The 18,192-nt window shown below is 34.7% G+C and overlaps 1 protein-coding gene across 1 annotated transcript in view; it reads left to right on the top strand.

Moving 5' to 3' along the window:
• Nucleotides 1-165: 165 nt before the first annotated feature.
• LOC105209193 (ras-related C3 botulinum toxin substrate 1) overlaps nucleotides 166-18,192 on the top strand; it is a 35,485-nt gene continuing 17,458 nt past the window's right edge. Inside the window, exon 1 of the mRNA XM_054227217.1 lies at nucleotides 166-295. The gene's annotated coding sequence lies outside the window, so the exon portion shown is untranslated. The remainder of the gene's footprint in view (nucleotides 296-18,192) is intronic.

Raw genomic sequence — 18,192 nt, 5'->3', positions numbered from 1 at the left:
ATATGCATGAAAAGAAATGACACTTGTTGAATCGATTGAAATGTGCCGAATATAAAAAAAAATGTACGTTTGTTCTTAGGAATCATACTCATCGATATTGAATTATTTGAGGGAAAAACAGTCGTTTCGTAATTTTAATGAATTTAAAGCTGTGTGCCAAAACTTTGTGGGTGGTGAATCAAATTAAAATAACAAGAAGAGAGAAGAAGGGGAGCCGCTTTCTAATTTACCAAATCTGAAAAAGGAAGTAAAGGTGTAAAGCTGTTTGTTGTCTTACAAAAATGAAACATTAAAGGTGGGTTTATGAAGTTAAAAACAAAGGTATTAAATTTTTTTTTAAATATATACAATCTTGTATTCCATTTAAAGGGGGGGGAGGGGTAAGGATTGACATTTTTTTTTCATTTTTTTTATAATTTTTTTCTGAACCATCAACATCACAAGAATATTGTGTGAAAGTTTTAGGTCATTCGGGAAAAACTAACGAAGTTACAGCAGGTTGAATAACGGTACCTCCAGCTACCTGCCCTGAGTGTACAAAACATTGAATCGATTTTCCCAAATATGTCATTTTTAAAGTCGGTGACCAGCCTACAGAAAAAACTACTGCATCGATTGTTTTGAAATTTTGAACAAATATTCTACATATATATAGCTCTCGAATGACGTCGAGTTTTTCCAAAAATTTAATTACTAACAATTCTACAACAACAAATAAAAAAAATCGATTTTTTCGTCTGAAATCGTCATTTTGGCTTTAAAATGGTACCAAAAATTGAAAAATTAAAAAAAAAAAACTCGACGTCAATTGAAAGATAAACTAATAAACTAAAGATTTTGATTTTTTGGTTTCGAATGATCCAGTGATGCTGTAGGCTGGTCACCGCACAACAGGTGCCTGCAGAGATCGACGATAAATCCGTTATTCCTCGCTATTTTTCGATAAAACTTTTTTTTAAGTATCCTTCAAATGTTGTACTTTCATATAATAATAAGTAAAATAAACCTACAATACCAATAATTTTTTCTAAAAAAATTCATGAAAAAGGGTCTTTTTTCGACGAAACAAACCTTACCCCCCTTAAACAATTCAATTCTTTGATTTGATTATACATATTTCAACAGTATTTTGTGAAATTTTTATTTAAAAATTCCGAAAATTCAGCCCTAGACACCTCATCTCCCATAATGTGTCCAAAAAAGCTATTGCCCTGGACTGCATAACTCAATTTTGGTTGAACTGAAATCAATAAACCAAAAATATTTCGATAGTACATGGATGGATCTAGATAGATGAATGAACGAATAAAAAAGAAAATATTGAAATTTGAATTTTTTAAAGAATTTTACTCAAAAAACTCAATTTTTTGGTAAAATTTTCTCCATATATTGGAGATAGTTGTAATAAAGATACAAAAAAATCCTACCTTCATTAACTAAATAATGTTATTTTAAAAATGTGTGCAAATTTCAACCAAATCGCTTCATAACTTTTCGAGAAATTGTGTCCACCGACTTGAAAAATGGAGTTCAGAGATAAACGCGTTTAAAGTTTTATATTCATACTGATGTGGCATGATAGCATTGAATTGATATTTTTAGATAATATTTTAGACAAAAGACAAAAAAAATTTTGAAGTTTTTAAACCCACCTAACTCCTTAATATAATTTTTTTCCTTTTGAATGTGCAATAATCATCACTAGTCAAATAATTAAATATTATAATCTGGTGTTAGAGGATTCTTATAACACATGATTAAAGCAATGTTCAATAAATTTGATGAGCTGACGATTTAACACATAAGTTTACTTGCTTTGAATAGTGATCTTAACTTATATTTGTTAACTATGTCTTTACTCTCTCTTGGCCAGTAGACGAAAAAATACTAACATAGCCATACAAATGGTTTAAAGACCTCACCGAAGATAAAATAAAAGCTACAACACATCGTATAGATGAGAATTAATATATAAAATATATCTTATTATTGAGGCGAAGACATTCGAAGTCCGGAGACATAATCTTGCATTGGTTACTTAGAAGATTGTACGATCTAGAAGCAAAATCCCAAATTCAAAACGTTCCGATGGGGAAATCATACTAAAAATCTGACAAAACTGTAACAGAGTTTTCAGGAAGAGATTAACAACCTCGAACTTATACCGGCAAAGGAGCTCAATGTTTTAATGATTGGTCACTGGAAATGTAGAATCTATCAGGCTCATATCGACAGACACTTTAGTAGATTTTGCCATTGTAGTAGAATTTAGTTTAATTTTAATTAAGGTTGTTCGTGTCGGCCATTATAGTTACTTAATTAGCCTTAATTTCGAAAAAGAGCCTAATTCAGAAATGTGATTTTTTTTAACAACATGAAACATTCATAGCCGTATTAGCTATTACCGATTATTGTATTTACTTTGTTTCTGTATACTTGTCTGTAGTCATGTTCTACAGTCGGCTATAGCCGGCTATACCCCCAAAGTCATTTAACTTATCAGTCTCCAGGTGTAGAGTACCTGCACACGTATTCAGCTATTTTTTTTTTTTAAAAAAAACTACCGTTATGTGCACACATACTCATTTGCGTGTGAAAACTCCTGTTACCCACTAATGGTAACAACGCAGCTACACGGCAAACTGGCGGCAAAGACAACTCCACTCGGCGCGGAGAGGGACAGAGAGAGGTGGAGCAGCCAATAGCCGATGATAGAGAACGCCATTTGTACAAGTCAAGCACGGTGGCGCCAAACGTCTTGCCAACTTGCCGAACGATGGCTGATGCCGCTCGTTGGCGGTGTAAAAGGATGTAACAACAACAACTACAACTAGCATAGCATCAAAAGTGCCAAAGGTATTACACAAACGATAATTTATGTCCTTAAAGTTTGTTGAGCGTTGAACGCTACGAAAATGTTCCGAATTTTTCAGGCGGCAGCAGCAAAAAGTGCTTCGTGTTTGAACGGATGTTCATGTTCATGCGTGCGTTTGCGCAATTTTTTAATTCTTGCGCTCGATTTTGGTGCACAAAAATGTTTTAGAAGAATTTCGTGTGTGCCCTTTTGCTGTACAGCGTAATTTTTGAACTTTTTTTATTTTTAGTTTTGTGTTATTTTTTATGTTCTCGTAACATGTTGCAGAGGGTATGAGGGTTTTTTGAGATAACGTTAGCTTTTAATACGTAAAATTCTCGAATTGATATAAATTAATAATATAAAACTTGACATCCTTCCTCCAAACGCTCTAGGGTAGGTAGGTAAAGTGGATGTCGTACGACGCACTTAGACCTTTGTGATTCCACTGGGTCTAGAATCCCCTTACACTATCATGTTCTCTTTGAACAATCCTGTGATCTTGATAAAGTTGTTCAATGCAACAAGTTTCATGAATGCAACTTCGGAGACATCGCCAAGGAAATCGTAACCGATCCTAATTCTCAAAGTATTTAAGTTAAAACTATAAAAACAACATGAAGAGCATATATATTGATCAATACTTTACGTAGACTATGAGACTGACACCGCCGAGGTCAAAACTAGGTCGAATTTAATATCTAAGAAACTACTCGACAGAGTTTAGCCAAAATCTGAGAACAAAATTCTTCTAAGGTAAAATCGGATCACAAGCCTCAAACATGCCATTTTGAGTTCTATTAGCTCGTTTAACTAACTGTCAAAAATAAACTTAATTCATACAAAAAATTCCAAAAATTAGAGGATAGAGGTCCCAAATACTAAATATTATTATTCCAGACCCCGATTGGCTTTATAGTCTAAAAATAGGTAGTTATGTTGTTCCCCATATGATAATATTAGGTCTACAACTTTGCTTCCGCCGTTTTCCAAGAGATGTCTCTAGGGTCAAGCACTGGTCGATTAAATCGATTAAATCGTTTTATATCGATTTTGGACATTTGTGTCAACATTAACCCAACAAAGTATTTGTAGAGATCTGTTTGCATCCCAAACTTATTCTCAACTGAAAATGTCACTTTTTGAGCCGAATTCTCGACATTTGCGGGAAATTTTGCTTTTCTTTTTTAATTCCAAGAAAAGTGCGGCTGAGGCTCATCGACATTTGTAACCCTTTTTATACAAAAAAAAAACTTAAATTTACAAAAGAACTGCGGAAGCAAAGTTATAGACCTAATAATTAGTGAGAGTATTTCATTTTCGTTTCCGCTCGTATGTTGGCCTTCCTTACATATATGTATATTTTTTAACAAACACACAGTTATGCCCATCTTATCGCATTTGTTGCATTGTAAAGTTTCACTACGCATATTCTTTTTCCTCTCAGGTTGATCTTTCACAGTTTCTTTTTTCTGGGAGTCAAAATCGGAGTCGCGTTGGCGGCACCAATGTTGACAGCTGCATGCGTTGGCCATTTTTACGGGGGCGCAACCTGCGTTGCGGTCGGGTATTCCGCACTATACTCGCCCCTCCATACAAATTAGCGCATATTTCATGGATGTTAAGAGTTTCGAATTGAAAAAGTGAAAAATCTTTACTCCTACTTTGACAGCAACTTACATCAAATGTGTGCGTGCTCAACTACACCACCACTTGCCAAACTGAAACTATGGGAAATAAGAAAAAAGTAGTATCTCTACTTTTAGTTTAGATGCTCATAGTAGGTAAGCACTTTAAAGCACTGAAACTATGGGAAATAAGAAAAAAGTAGTATCTCTACTTTTAGTTTAGATGCTCATAGTAGGTAAGCACTTTAAAGCTTCTAATTCATGACACATAAAGTTGTTGGTGTGTTAAGTCAGTACTGACCTTAAATGACGCGTTTTGACAGTTCGGTGATTTGAAAATCCGGTAGAAAAGATTAGAAAAATATAAAATATTTTATAAAATAAAAAAACTATATTCAAATTGATAATCATATAGAATTGCTAAAACCCCTTAGTTAGCAGCGGAGCTTTAAAATTTGACAGTCACAAATGACAATTACTACTGTCAATATCATTCAACACAACTGCATTTTCATTTACTAAGTATACTCTCTCTGCATTTTATTCCAACATCCTCGTATTTATAACCCTCGTTATCACCACCAGCTAACAAATGATCCCTATTTATGATATTTTTACGAGGTGTCATAAAGGGTTCTACTCGCTCTGCCCCTTAACCATTTGACAGCTCATGACTTTTACGCTTATCCCCTTCATTTTTATTGCTCGACTGTACGCCAATACCAAACTGGATAATTCAATGGTGTTTCAAATAAATTTGCATGTGTGAAAGCTCGTAAACTCTCCTTTTACTCACCACAAAGCACATTTGCGTTGCCTTACGTATTGTATTGGTTTGTGAATGTGTATGTGTAAAATAGTAACTTCCGCTTTTAGTTTAATGTTGCTTGGCGGCAAAGTTGTAAAACCACACGCGCCAATAAAAAATCGAAATGAAATCAAATGGCACAATTTAAGGTTTTACTCGCACACTACTTGCAAACATACTCGTATATTTGGTAATAAGGAGTTGACATATATGTCTGGTTATCTAAAATCATACATACTAATATAAAAATCATAAAATTATGTTTGACATCTCAATTACAATTAAAATTTAACGCTTTCTTTATATAGAAATAAAATATATAGCAGTCGATCTGAGTCTTATCGCTGGGTTCAATTTTTAGTCAGTTTCCCAAGCAGCGATACTTGAGGTGTAATCATACCCATAATTTCCGTATCTCATAAACTACTGAATATATCTCATCAAAACTTGCTTCCCACAAGTTCTGCTTTCAAACTTTCGCAGCAATTGTCCATCTCCCCAACCCGCGATACTTCAGGTAGTGGTCCTGACCTTATTGGTCTTCTGTTATCTGTATCTCATAAACTACTGAAGATATCTCAGTAAAACCTGATGGAAGCCTTAATCCTCCGGCTGTTTTTTAAAATCGGCTTGTTATAAAACAGACCAAATTTTCTATAACGATATTCTTAAAAACTACAACTAAGACCTACAAAACTGAGTACCTTGCTGCGGAGGATATATATTCGTCTCAAATGTCAATCAGACTATAAATTTTACTAATGGCGTGTCAGCGTCACCTTTTCTGCGATATTTTCACGTTCCCTTATTATAATATTATTCAAAATGTAATGATTTAAGAGAGTCATCTCATGTGACGGCCTATTTTTTAGTGATTTTTTGAAAAACTTCATAGCTTCCAACTGCCAACTGAGCGCTTCGAACAGTTCCTTCTTCTAACTGAATTTCTAAAAATCACTTAACTACCGTAGTCTATACATGTTAGAAAAACAATTTATGATAAAATGATTTTTTTGTTGTGCCCATCACATGGGATGACAAACTTACTCCAAAAAAAAAAACTACATGATACATGTATGTTCAAAAAGTAACGGGAATTGTAAAATGTAAAATTTCATGGGTACAGAAAGTCCAATTGTAAAAATTGGAAGTACGATAAAGTTTTCAGCATCCGCTAAGGCTGAACATGTTTTTTGAACTTGGCGATTCTCGTTTATTAGAAGCTAACACTTTGTTTGCTTTTTCGTGAATTCTTGGCCAAAAACAAAACTGTAAAGAGGTCCCAGCCTTCATATTCACCAGACGTAACTACGTGTAACTTTTTCCTACTTCCAAAAATAAAAAGAACCTCATAGGGCCGTCGTTTTACAACCATTCGAAAGATCAACAAATCGTGTTTGAGAAATTTGACTGGAAGAGGCGCTGGCCTAAGTCCATAATATCGAATTTGGACAATTTTAAAGGCGACAACATTATACAACACAACTTCTATATCGGTATATCTGCGATATTTTAATGAAATCTAGTAGTGAAGCACGAACGAAATCGATCGAATTATTGTTTAGGACCACGTATACCCAATACGTGTAGCTATTTAATCTCAATAAATTTAATGGCGAAGGTTTCACTAATCATAGTGAATTTTTTAATTTTTTACTTTTTAATCTAACTAAACTTAAATCCGACAATTAGAGATTCCTGTGCTACTCGTTAGTTTTGTCGTGTATATGACGATTAATTCCTGATGTATTTTCATAGAATCTGATATTAACCTTCTATCTATTTTAATGTGACTTAGTACCACTGCTGAACGAAACCGATCCATACTTTCATCTACCACAGAAATGATGAATATACAAGTTTTCGTTAATCCGGCAGCCTTTAAATTAGAATTTTCAATAAATTAAACTCCTTAATTAAGCTAGGTAGATTTCTACCCGCGAGTATTAGTCCAATATAACCATTAATTCAGCTAAGTTAGTTTTGTAAAGGCTTCATATGGCGCTTACAATGTAAGTAGGAATTTGAAAAATGCAGTCAACGTAAATGAGGCATTTTCATAAAAAAATAATAGCACCAAAAAAATATGCAACTAAAGGAACATACTCAAGTAAATCTGTGTGATGGCTCGCAACGCCAAACAACTGTTAGCCAACACATATTTCCCTTCGTTCTTATCCAACGAAAAACTAACCACCCCACCGGCCGCTGCACTTAAGCATATTTTTGCGCTGACACACAAGCACACATACAACCAAATGTGTATCCAAAATACAAGTGAACTCGGCTAAGACTTATACTTATGCTAGTGTCTCCACAAGATACACGCCACTTATGGCCGCGCGCTCATTTGAGCGTCTGCAGCAAAGTTGTTTCAAGTGAATTGAATTCAAGGCGATAAAAATAAATCTCTGCACATCAGTTCGCATCGCATCGCATCAAATCGCTGCAACTTGAATATATTATGTGCGCGGCATGCAGACAGTCCGCCCGCCGGTGGCGCGGCGTTGATAGTTCGAAGCACTCATACATAGTACAAAGTGCCAGCAGTGTGTGTGTGTGTGTGTGTGTGTGTGTGTGCGGAAGCCAAACCGTGGCAAATTGCAGAAAAGAATTGAGATTTTCTCTTTTGGTCCTTCATCGCACTGAAGTCACTTTTCTATGATTACATTTAAAGTTTGTTGTTGTTATTGTAGCTGGCGTTACTTGAGTGCTTGTGCACAAAATTTGCCACACCAAGCGTACCGCACAATGAATGCCACAATGTGTTGCACAAAGTGACATTCAGCATTTGCCACCAATTTGGATGCCAAACGGTGACACAGACATACATACATACATATACAGAGATAAATATGTGTTGTTGTTGTTCTTGTTGGCGTACAAGTGCCGCAATAGTGGTTGCTCATGCCGCCACATTGCCTTGATTGTATTGGATTCATATACACCATAATGAGCCATAATTCATACTTTCCTTCATAGTAGATTTATTTGAGGAAATGTACTGCAGCAACAATGTCTATGATGGATACACGGTGGTGTAGGGTGGTCGGTAAAAAATTTTAGTGCCGAGTTTTTAAGATTTATTTTTGATTTTTTTAGGAAACTTAAATTTTATTATAGATCAATCATTTTGGAAAAAATTTCCTTCGAATCTGAAGATTATTTTTATGCATATTTTATTTTTTTTTCATATTTTTTGTATAAAATCTATAATATATATAAAAATCATATTTTTATGAAATCAGTGTGTGTTGGAGAAGGCGCTAAACGATTTGGTTTTTCGATTTATTCTTTAACCCTAAATGTAGGAAAAATTTTTACAATATGCATTTAATATTACAAAAATAATTAATAATGAAGTAAATAGTTAAAAAAAATAATATTTTATGTAAAAATAAAATCTGAAATATTTTAGTATTTTTTTCTGGAATAGTAACTAAAAAAATCCGATTTTCGAAAAAATTAAAAATTTTTTCTATCATATTCAATTTCGCTTTTCATCAAAATTACTTAGAATTTACAGATTGGTATTATCGTAAAGAAGTAGGAAAATGCCTAAGGGATACATATATGAATATATATATATTTATAAATATTTGTGGTTTCCCAAAAGATTGATTCTGGTTAATTTGTCTTTTATAATAAAAACTGATAAATTAAAATTGTTTAAAGAGCCTTTTTTGTGGAGTACAATGCGTAATGGTTTGGTAAATAGATTTTTGGAAATAATTTTTTTAATAATAATATATTTTGAGTCAAAAGCTGAAAATTTTAAATATAAATTAGGCATAGATATTTTTAAAAAGTTGCTTAAACTATATTTTTTAAATCATTTCTCAAATTTTCCACAAAAAAACTACAAAATTTCAATATTCACATCTCAAACTTTAAGTTTGGCTTTTAAAAATACTTAAAATATTCTACCACCCTACTAAGACACATGCAGATATCACTACAAATTTGTATATACGTATACTATAATGCGACTATTTTGTATAAACTAAAGTTTGTATGCAAATTTAACGCGCAAAAATTCGCTTTGCATAAAATTATGAAAATAAATCCAATCAGATGTGTGCATTTTATTCATCTTAGCACACTTTGGCGGTCGGTAATTGAGACTGGCAGATATATAGCACTTATCTATGTATGAGTGCATAGTGTGTATGTATGTATGTGTAGAGTAATTTACTTGAACTACAAACTGCGAGGAAATACAGACAGACAGTTAAATGAAACTATGCACCATGCAATAAAACTAAATTAGGCAGAGCGAAAATGGGCGCAGATTTATTGCAGCAGCACTGTACTTCTACTACAATGTACTTAAATGGACTATATAAGAATATTTTTAATTAAATCTTATTATGCGCAGTTTGAAAGTATTTGATGCTGATTTTACATGATTATTTCTTAAATGGAAGCAACATTGTTGTTGGCATAATATTAAATTTTTTGTCATCATAAACTGATACGTATTACCAAGATTATTGAACTGAATTTCAAACTAATATCCTAAAAATTTATTTTAGTCTCTCAAAAGACTTTTAAATAACCCCCACAGCAATTCATCTACACTACAAAAACAAATTACAATTCATAAGCAATCGTTTAGAAGCTCTTCTTCCGACTATAAAACACTTAAACCTCATTATGCTGTAATTCCATTCAAAATTCCATGTCATCAAATTTCTCGTAATAATTCTGTCTCACCATTTGCTACCCTTTTTACGACTCCGACCATTTTGTCCTCTGCGAGTGTCCTTTATTTCAATTTTTATTTCACTTTTACAACCTTTCCGACGCTCCACAAACTACCGTTTCCATAAATAAGAGCAGAATTGCAACGTCTTGGCGTGCTGCAGCAAGTGCAGCTTGAATAACCATTGCAGTTGTCACACGCGCTCAGTGTTTTATTGCCGCCTAAAAGCATATTCTTCACTTAAACTGATGAGTTCATTTGGCCACGCCAAATAAGTAGAAACTTTACGAGCGATTTTCCGCATGAAAACGAGTGCAATGCAATGCATATCAAAGTAGAAACATCTACGTGTATAGTACTCACTATACTTATGTGCTTCGTGCAAGTGCATTCAGAGAAAAGTAAATTATTTGAACTAAATGAGGTTAACTATATTAGCATTAGCCAAAAAAGTCATTGAAATATACCATATATTATAGAAACTAGTCAAGAATAATATGTATTGACTTAATGGTAGTTGAGTAATTTTATTTTGAGTCAAACTAGCTTTAAACAAATTGAACCGTATTTTTCAATAACAGTGTTTTCCGAGTTCAGCAATTTTTTTCAAAGAGAGTTACCATATTCAACGATCACTAACATATCAATTTCAGTTCCTACATCTTCTCCAATGTTTGAGTTATCTAGTGGAAGGCAATCAAGTGAAAGCCAATTTAGTTCAATTACAAAAAATACTAAGAATTCTGTACGTTTCTGAAGTAGTTTTAGTGGACTTCCTATATAATTACATGATTTTACCGATTGTCAGACTATGGTCTGGGTCTTGGGTTTTAAAATTAAATATTTTCTGCGAAGCTTATTCGAATGGATCTTATAGTTTCGAAATGCATACATCCATTAAAAGTTTTATTTGTATGATTCTTCCTTAAAAAAGCAGACGAGTTGGCAAAAACAGAAGCCTCTCTAGATGAATCCGAGGCATAACAAATACCATGCCCATTAGGAGCTATCAAGAGGGACCTTTACACATATTTTGAACAAATTACACAAAAAAGATGGAAAGCTATAAACATATGTAAAATAACAAGCAGATTTGGCCAAGATATGATAGGATAAATAGATCCAGGGAAAGTTTATACAGACATACAACCACAATAACAGGGCATTAGTCATACGGCGAACATGCGTTGAAAATGGGATTGTCCTATAACGAGATATGTATGTATGTCGCTCCTGCAAACTAGAGGGGAACACTGAAACGGGTTTTCACATCCTTTGCGAACGTCCAGCCCTATCACAAATCAGACATAGAAGACTTGGTATTCACCAGGCACGAAATCTTGAATACGTGACCACAAAACGTATAAAGGAAATAAGCAGTTTCATTGAGAGCTCCAAATGGTTCGGACGCAGAATTGAAACGCAGTAGTAGCAGTATTACCATTATAGTCTAACAAAATTGATAATTGAGCCCGAATCTCTGGGCTGCACTCCTACCTACCTACCTATGATTCTTCCTTAAGTAATCCCCTATACCTAATTTAAATTCTGTAGTTTAACTGTTCATGAATTATTATGCTTTTTCTAGTGAAATAATTTGTAACCTACTCAGAGTGTCAAGATACTCAAGTTATCGTCAACGGACATACAGATATTTCCTCGAAGTTCTTATGATATGGAACGGTGTAACAATAATCGACTACATGATCTAAAAGAGTTTAATCCAAAAAATCGGCCTAACTTTGATCTCGACGTTCAATCGATTCAATAAGGCTCAGCAATATTGTTTAATGACAGTTTTACCTTGTTCAAGGTAGTAAATGAGAACAATTTTATGTGAATGCTAAATATGGGACGACAGTGGTGATTTCGGTCTCTGCCGAAAAACTCTCTCTTATATCCAGATTGCTAATACTAATTTGAGAACGATTGAGTGTAATTTCATGAATCCAGTAATCTAGTAAAGGATAGTACTATAAAACAGAGATAGGTGTAAAATTTTTTGTTTGTGGCAGGTGGAAGGTGAAAGGTCTTTGAGATTATGTTGTATATTATTTTAAATAATTCATAAAAAATACCGATTAAAGTGTTGATTCATTCTTGGTCAAATGGTATGTGAAATTCTAAAGTGCGAGATTAATCATGAAGGAAATTGAGAAAGTTTTTCTGGTAGTATCATAAATATCATGCAATACAACACCCGGCGAGGATCTATTCTATTCGAAAATTCGGAATATCTGCTAGATGATTGCATGAAATATAAAAAAGTAGAGGAACTAATATATTTTTTTACACCTCACTTCATAGTAAGAAAGCTTTTATCGAAAATATCGCTCGTTGTCAACAAATTACAACTGAATTTCTCAATAATTCTCATATAAAGCATGCAACTCACTATCATATTTGCAACTATTGTGTAGAGTATTTACCAGTTGGTTGTATTTAAAAACGATTCACATGCTGAGCTACTATATTTTTGTCAAACGCATGCATTCTCGCTAATAAAAGCTTCCACACTTTTAAATAAAAGCTCTCATGCATACAACCGCATACCAAATAGCGGCAATTGAAGAATGCTTCAGTGAATTTACGCAATATTTTCATCATTTCCACATGCGTATGCATCACAGAATGCACTCTTTTATTGACCAAACTTTTAACAACAATCAACTTAAGAAGCGAAGACTTTAGAAACAGCAGCAGCAGCTCATATGCTGAAGCGATATTGTGAGTAGCATTTTATAGCAATTCTATAAGCTTGAAATACTGCTATGCACCACTCGACAATTTGTGCCTTAACAGACAACTGTCTTCGAGTTGAATTTAACGATATTCAGCAATTTGCGCAAAACTCGCATAATTCGCCATTTTCCAACAACAACAGCAAACTGTTTTATGTGCGCATATAGACACACACACAGAGAGACGGGGGCACATATGTGTGTACCTGTATGCAAAGAATAACTGTAGTGCGAGCGGTATTATTTTATGTCAGTGTCTCGTTACCGCATTAGTTTAAAAAGCTATTGTCGCCGGCAAGTCTCCATGAGACAATAATGGGTAATATTTCTTTTTTATAACCGACTATTTCCGGTTTCACTTAAGGTGGGTAAAGGACAACTTCGCACAGGAGAGTTCGTCGAATAAAGTGGTTGGAGGAAAATAATAATAGTCGAACTACTTACGCAGTCGGATATTTATAGTGAACTATGGAGTATGCATATATGGTTTTCTTTACTGTTATACTTATATATATGTATATACCTATATAAAGGGGCTAAGTTATGCCTCTTAAGCTCACATACAAATTCTGCTGAAATTCGCTGAGTTATACAGAATAATTCTTTGTCTCACCAATAAATTGTGTAGAAATTTGATAAATTACGCAATTCCTTGGGCAAAAGTCACATTTGAACTTAGAGCATATTAATTTGATCGCCTACTAAATTACCTAAATATGGCAATATTGTCTATGCCGCGACAATCTTATATAAAATTATCGCAAAATAATAACTCACATAAACGCTCAACCCGCGCAAGTGCTTAATCTACAGTATCGCAAAAAAAGTGTGTGTACCTGCATTCCAGCTACCAAATAAAGGCAACACAAAACGCCAAAAACCAAAAACAAAAAAAAAAAAAAACAATTAATTGCTCACCATAATTAATCTACGCCACATTGTAGTCCGTCTCCGCTAGTCACTCCATGCTAGATGCTAGCCCACCTAATCACCTGAACAGCTTACGTGCAGCCATGCGCACCAAGCCAGTAGCTAGCCCCGACAATAAGTCACTCGGTCACTTGGATCAATAGAAAAAACCCGAAAAGTATTAGAGAGCGCGACGAAAAATAAAAGCTCTAATGCCAAATTGCATGAAAAAGTGAAAAAGAAAAGACTAACGAAAATCGCTATTCATCATTTGAGCAATCAATCAATTTGAGCATATATTATCCGCAAGAATCGTGTTGCACGCGGCGCAGTAGAATAAGCAAACCAAAGAAGACAAAATAAAAACCAAAAAGCGTATGTTTGCTACAAAAGAATTTCGGCAAAAACAAAAAAAAAAGGTTGAAAATAATCAAGTGCCGACTACACCATATAATCCTCATTATTAATCAGTCTATTAGACGCAATTTGTTCCAGTCGGCAAGCCGCTTGCCATTCATCTGCCGTAAAAATTTGGACAAGTGCAGCCGAAGGCCAAGTGAATGAAGACAAGTATCGATGGATGCTTTGGCACTTCGGATTGGATGCTTTGAAGGCCGCTTCATATATGTAGACACACTCTCTGTTTAGACTATAACCCCTTATGTAAAGGTTGAAGGCAATGAATTTTGTAAGTGGCTTTCTATTTAGATGATTTAAAAAGAAGTTGTGAGTAATAGAAACCATTTCGCTTTGGAATCATAGACTAGATCTATCTTAGATTGCGTTACTGAGGAACTATTTTAATTAGTAGTTAACAGATAATTGCTGATAAAGTTTCAAGGTCTAACAGAACTGGAATCTAACGAGAATAGCACTCCGAACCGACTGAGTGGAATTTTGAATTTTTTTTGTCTGGAATATGACTATTTGTTTGGTTTCGACATCGAATTCATATAAAATTCGTGATGGTTTTGTTGTAGTTTCTTTTTTTGGATTGCTACTCAGTTGATAGTGTTTGATCGGATATTATTCTGTGTGTCATCCCTTTACGTAGACCCGACTGTTGTGCAATAACCCAATTGTAATCGAACTCGCAAGTTATGATTTATGATTTTGATCATGAAATCGGGTATATGACTTTTGAAAAGAGATGAAAATACACAAAATTTATACTGTCGCTCGATAGAAGAAATCTATAGAAGCATAGTTGGAATTCTCACCGGTCACTCTCTGGTGGCGGCACACGCCTGTAAGATGGGGCTGACGGATCGAGATGGCTGTAGGAAATGTCAAGATCAAGGTATAAGAGAAACAATGGAGCATCCCTTGTGCGCTTGTCCTGCATTGTCAAGGCAACGGTTCCAACATTTTAGGTCACCACAGTATGAGAATCTGGAAAAGGTATTGGTAGTAAAACCTCAGAATCTACTAAAATTCGTGACAAGCTCATGCATCCTAATGGATGACTATTCCATATCAACTACGCGACGGCACTCCATCTGGTATCGCAACGGACCAAAACTGGTCCATGTATGGCTTTGGCCAACCAGACTAACCTAACCTATCATTTAAAGAGCTTTACCTCAAAAAATTTAACCAAAACCTAGTTACAAGACGAGACCGGGCTGGTTCATCACTGAAGTTCTTTTGAAAGCTTAACTTCCAAAAACCTTGACTAAGATGTGATCAGTTCATCGACCTATGAGCACCACTTCACGGACCGAATTTCCATCAGCGAGTAGCTGCTGAATCGCAACAAAACCAATCCATTTCTGAAATGGATGGACGAAAATCGGGTCACTTACGACAACGGTTTTGCAATGTGTTTTGTGGAATTGGCAGAGTATTGTCTACTATAAGTCATTATTCGGGGCCAAAAGCTTGATTCGGATCTGTACTGTCATCAAGGAAGGGAGCAATCGCCCAGAAGTCAATAGGAGAAGCCACTTATATCACAGCGACTCTGGAAGCTTTGTTGGGAGGTTGTTATGCAGCGACCTTATAGTCCACACCTGACACTAAGCGATTAGTCCCTGTTCTTGTCAATGACAAATGATTTTACAAAATTCTCTTCAAGTTAAGCCTTTTTCTCCCAGTTGTTTGTCAATAGAGACGAGGGTTTCTATGAAAGAGGTTTTCTATGAAATGTTTCTTCAAAATGGCAACAATTTATCAATAAATTGTTAATTATCGATCAATGGTGCATATTAGACCTAAATTGGATCATTTAAACTAAAGCTAAATAAAACATTAATTTTATTGAAAAATAATGGATTTATTTTTACTGGACTTCAAATTATGAATAAGTCCTTACTATTCACTACGACCATACTCAACTTACCAAGGGGTCGAAAATTGGATAACATTTAGAAATTCGAATTTTTCTAAGTTCTACTAACCAACATATTAAATCACCGAATTTTCAAAAATCACAACAACACATTCTAAAATTTACGAAAAATTAGTCCTCAACTCACTCACCTAAAAATACCTTTTTAAAAAAATTGCAGTTTAGTAAATCTTAAATACAGCTGCTAAACTACATAAATATTACGCGTAATTGAATGGGTAAGGGAGGAAATCAACAACTAAAATCGACACATACACAAAGTTCCCTTAGCGAAGAATTGGCATGTTTATTGAGGCAGCTACGCTAACGGTGATTCCAACTTAAACTGCTACAAACAAGTGCCAAGCCACCAACACACACATAAGCACTCCAACAAACCAACAAATTAAAAGGAAGGGCAAAGAAATCTTCAGAAGTTGGAGCAGCAACAGAAGCAGCAAAGATGATGGCAACTTTAATCGATTAAAACAAATTTCCACGCCGCTGTGGCGCCACGAGGAAACTAAGAAAAATCAAATGGCAAGAATATTACAAGAAACCCCAACAAACACACACACGCCCGTGCTGATGCTGACAAGCTGTGGGAAACGGAAAAGGTGAGCTCCGAACTTAGCACACTTCAAGTTGCAAGTCGGTGCCGCTGCCAGGTTGCCGCTTGCGTAAGTTTCGCAAGTTGCTTGTAGACATCGTTTAAATGGATGACCCTCGCTTCCGTCCGTTGCGATATCCTTGCGTTGCGTGGCGCAGCGCTCAAGTGTTGTCCGTCCGTCCATGCCGATCCATGTCTTCCGCGTGCAAATGTGCACTGGAGCATTGCGTTGGTTGGCGCTGTTGCCACGACAAACCAAGTTCTTGCATCGACGACTAGTCAACCGTTTAGCAACAACAATAGTAACATTAAAAACAACAACAACAGTAAGAGAAGAAGAAAGTAGTAACATAACAATTAGAGATGAGTGGCAGCAGTGGCCATCCATTTTCGCTTCGCTGCGGTCAGGACAGTTTCGCACATCCTGAATTTGTTGCTGCGTGCGCACTGCCAACACAGATTATACTTTATGACTGGCAATAAAGGTCGTCAGCAGGTCGGGCCAGCCGGTCAGCGTTTCGCACACATGCCCGCAGCCACCGAACATACATAGTTGCATAGATAATATGATACGAAACTCTTTCATTCGTGAGAGAGCTGTCAAAGTCCGCATTTTTTATAACATTTGGCAGTGGTGCCACTGCGGGAAAACATAAGTTAGGAGATTTTTATTCGATTTCTTGGGTATTTTGCAGTTTCCACACCACCACTGAGGTATGCAAAAGGCGCGTTACCGAAGTTAGTTTTGGGTGCTCGGTTCCCCTATAGGCCTATATCACCCGTATAAGTACAAAATAAAATCACAGAATTTCAAATAAAAAATAAAAATATAAGCGATAAAATATTTCAATTATTACAAAAATAACTTAAACTTTACAAACAAAATATCACATTTCAATGAACATATGTTGTTAAACAACAAAATATTTGTACATATTTATATATAAAATAATAAATAACAAAATAATATATAATATTTACATATATGCTGTTAAACAACAAAATATTTGTACACATTTATATATCAAGTAATAAATAACAAAATAACAAAATAATATAAAATATTTACATATATACATATATACAAAAGCGACCTAAACCCAGTCTTCAGTAGCGAAATACCTAACAAAAAACAAAACTTAAAAGAAAAAAGAGTTTCGAAATATTTAAAATAAAAATTCAAAAAACAAAACCTGCACACATATGTTTCTAAAACCATTTCAAGAAACCTATTCTACCTACATATGGGATACGCATAATATTTTCGACTTGAAATTAGGGGTGCTAAGGCTTCTATTAAAAAATTTAAGTACAAAGAAAATCCTTATCTTAATAAATAAGGTTAAAATTAAATTGCTGTTGGAGTTTTCACAGCAAGAATAGGGTCTGACATTTTTAAGCTTGTCAAATAGAAGCTGACCTATACCTATCCTGTGACAAGTTGAATCAAATTCTTTTAGGAAAATTATTTCTAACTCTTTTAAATAATCTAAAAATCCCTGTGGCGGTTTTATTAATCTACACCTGTCAACTTGTCTTTGTTGAGTAAAATAAAATTCTCTGGAAACATCGTCTTCTTCTATATAAGGTAAGGGTTGGGAGCAAGCG

The sequence above is a fragment of the Zeugodacus cucurbitae genome, chromosome 2, assembly GCF_028554725.1.
Source record: "Zeugodacus cucurbitae isolate PBARC_wt_2022May chromosome 2, idZeuCucr1.2, whole genome shotgun sequence".
Lineage (NCBI taxonomy): Eukaryota > Metazoa > Arthropoda > Insecta > Diptera > Tephritidae > Zeugodacus > Zeugodacus cucurbitae.
The sequence above is the reverse complement of the archived record's forward strand: the minus strand, read 5'-3'. Positions and strand labels throughout refer to the sequence as shown.